Source organism: Plecotus auritus, assembly GCF_963455305.1.
Source record: "Plecotus auritus genome assembly, chromosome: 1".
NCBI lineage: Eukaryota > Metazoa > Chordata > Mammalia > Chiroptera > Vespertilionidae > Plecotus > Plecotus auritus.
Genome location: NC_137770.1, coordinates 138,230,622 through 138,232,920, shown reverse-complemented (window position 1 = coordinate 138,232,920; position 2,299 = coordinate 138,230,622). Strand labels below are relative to the sequence as shown.

Here is a 2,299-nt window from a genome sequence, read left to right as displayed (position 1 = left end):
GGCAGAATGTGAAGAGGAAGGGTTGCTCTCTCATACTGGAAAATGAACTACATAATACGTTACAGTATGTGCAAATGTATACATTGACGAATTTTGCAAAAGTTTAATCAACACCCGCTTTCAGTTTATTAAAGAATTTCTCAAGTGTACCCTTGGGGGAGGTACAGAAACCTCATGACCAAATCCCAGATCTCTTCAGAATTAATTCTTATAAAGGCAGTTTTGATTACGTTGATCCAAGTTATGCAGTGGTGGCAGGATGGGTAAAGGCAAAGTTTTATTTTTAGTTTCCCGATGTGCTGTCTCACTTGATTTAGGAGGGCTTGGGAGTCCCCAAGAATGATCTTCCAGAGAATTCCCGCCATGTGAGTAATTTTCCTGACAGTTTGTGCAGTCATGAGGAATGGGTCTGTCATTATCTGTCCATGATGGGAGAATTGCTTTCTCTGATAAAACCTTCCCATCTCCCGGTAAAGGGGAAGATGTGGGATGACAAAGGGTTTTGGCATTTGGAGAGAGAGGGGGGTGTCTTTTGTATGTTGCAGGGAAATTCGTCAAGTGCAGTTTTGTGCTGTCTTTGCCAAGGTCGTAGGGGAATCTTACAGGGGCATAGGCTTTCTTGATTGCAGTTGGGGTTTTCAGTTCAACTTGTACTTGACTCACCAGATGCAAATTAGACATTTCTCTCTTCAGCTCCCAGTATCCATTTTGCATTTCATCACTTGAACTGCTTCCTCTTTGGAGAGCTCTGCTCTGCAGATTGTCTTCCTGAGATGGATGTGTTTGTTTGGCTTTTTGTAGTTCTATTCTGAGAGTGTTACATTCTTTCTTCATTGGTTCTAGCCATGGATTTTCAGGTCACAACCCAACTTTTCCACCTCCCCTTTTGATTAAGTGGATTTACATCCCTCATCACCTGTTGTGTCTCCACCTCTGTTCTTAGCAAAGGAGTTTGACTGCTGCTGTTTACTCAATACTTTCAAAGATTCAGGTTGTCTTTGTTCATTTTATCCAATTTGCTCTTTAAATTATCCCTATCAATGCAAACCTCTTGATGTGCATGATAGGCCTTATTTACTTGTTCTCTGCCCACAGAACTTTTTTCTTCATCTAAGAGAGCGCCTGTAAGTTTTTCTTCCAAAAATCTTACTCATTTCTTTAGGAAAGAGTTTTTCTCTGAATCCTTAAGTCGTTTTTTGATGTCTTCATCAAAAAACAGTGACAAGGGCAAAATGTGAAGCAACAGACTCGTCCTATATAATAAAGAGCTAATATACAAATGGTCATCACATCCTCACGCCCTCATGCTGTCATGCAGTAAAGGCTCAGACACTCAACACTGGGGAGAGCGGAGAGGAGACCAGCCAGCCTTTAGCCCCGGAGAGGGACAAGCCGCCTGCGCCATGGTCCCAAGCACCTGCGGCTGTGGCCCGGGCAAAGCCGCCCGCCCAGGGTCCCCTGTGGGTGCGGCCAGCCTGGGCAAAGCTGGCCTGGGTCCTGCGTGCCCGCAGCTGGACAGAGGGAGGGAATTCTGTGTCCCAGGTGCCAGTGACCAGCCGCAGGAGGGAGTCCTGTGTCCCAGGTGCGGGGCGAGGCAGAGGCGGTTAGGGGCAATCAGGCAGGCAGGCAGGTGAGTGGTTAGGAGCCAGGGGTCCTGGATTGTGAGAGGCATTCGGACATCCCTTAAGGGATCTCAGATTGGAGAGGGTGCCGGCCGGGCTGAGGGATCCCCCTCTCTCCCCCACTATGCACGAATTCCGTGCACTGGGCCTCTAGTCTGAATATATTGAGACCAGATCACTTATCTCTTTTTTGGGCTTTTTCATGATTTAGAATGCAGACCCCATCTTCTACCAGTATATCCATGACAGCTGGAGTCAGGCTGCATTTGGATCCCCAGCATTGCGAACAGGGTCATCAGGGGTCACCACGGGCTCCGGTTTCCTCGAAGATACCCCATCTTTCCCTGCGAAGGCCGCTGCTCCAGGTACACCTAAGAAGGGTTCCCATTTCTTTGGCCTGGGCTGTGCCAGGACAGACCAGTGGGCTGGGTCCTGGGGATCAGGAAGGAGTGGCAAGAGGGGCAGAAGAAGCTGAAGCGCCACCAGGAGCAGACCACTTACCCAGCCACACGCCCGCGAGGCGCAGAACCCAGTGTGGCCCCTCAGCGCCTCCGTGGACTGCTCCACCCTCCACAGCAGGGAAACACAACTTAGGGGGCTAGAGGCTAGCAGCAGTTGGCCTGAAGGGGGCTGGAAAGCTCATTTTAAAGAAAACCCAACTTAAGTAAAAAAAAAAA

General features: G+C 48.8%; 1 pseudogene across 1 annotated transcript; it reads right to left on the bottom strand.

The window, feature by feature from the left end:
* Nucleotides 1-201: 201 nt before the first annotated feature.
* LOC308241204 (5-azacytidine-induced protein 2-like) lies at nucleotides 202-1,866 on the bottom strand (annotated as a pseudogene). The gene is made up of 3 exons: nucleotides 1,802-1,866; nucleotides 1,418-1,511; nucleotides 202-1,253 (listed from the first exon to the last, which is right to left on the bottom strand). The product of its transcript is annotated as a 5-azacytidine-induced protein 2-like (transcript).
* Between the last annotated feature and the right edge of the window lie 433 nt (nucleotides 1,867-2,299).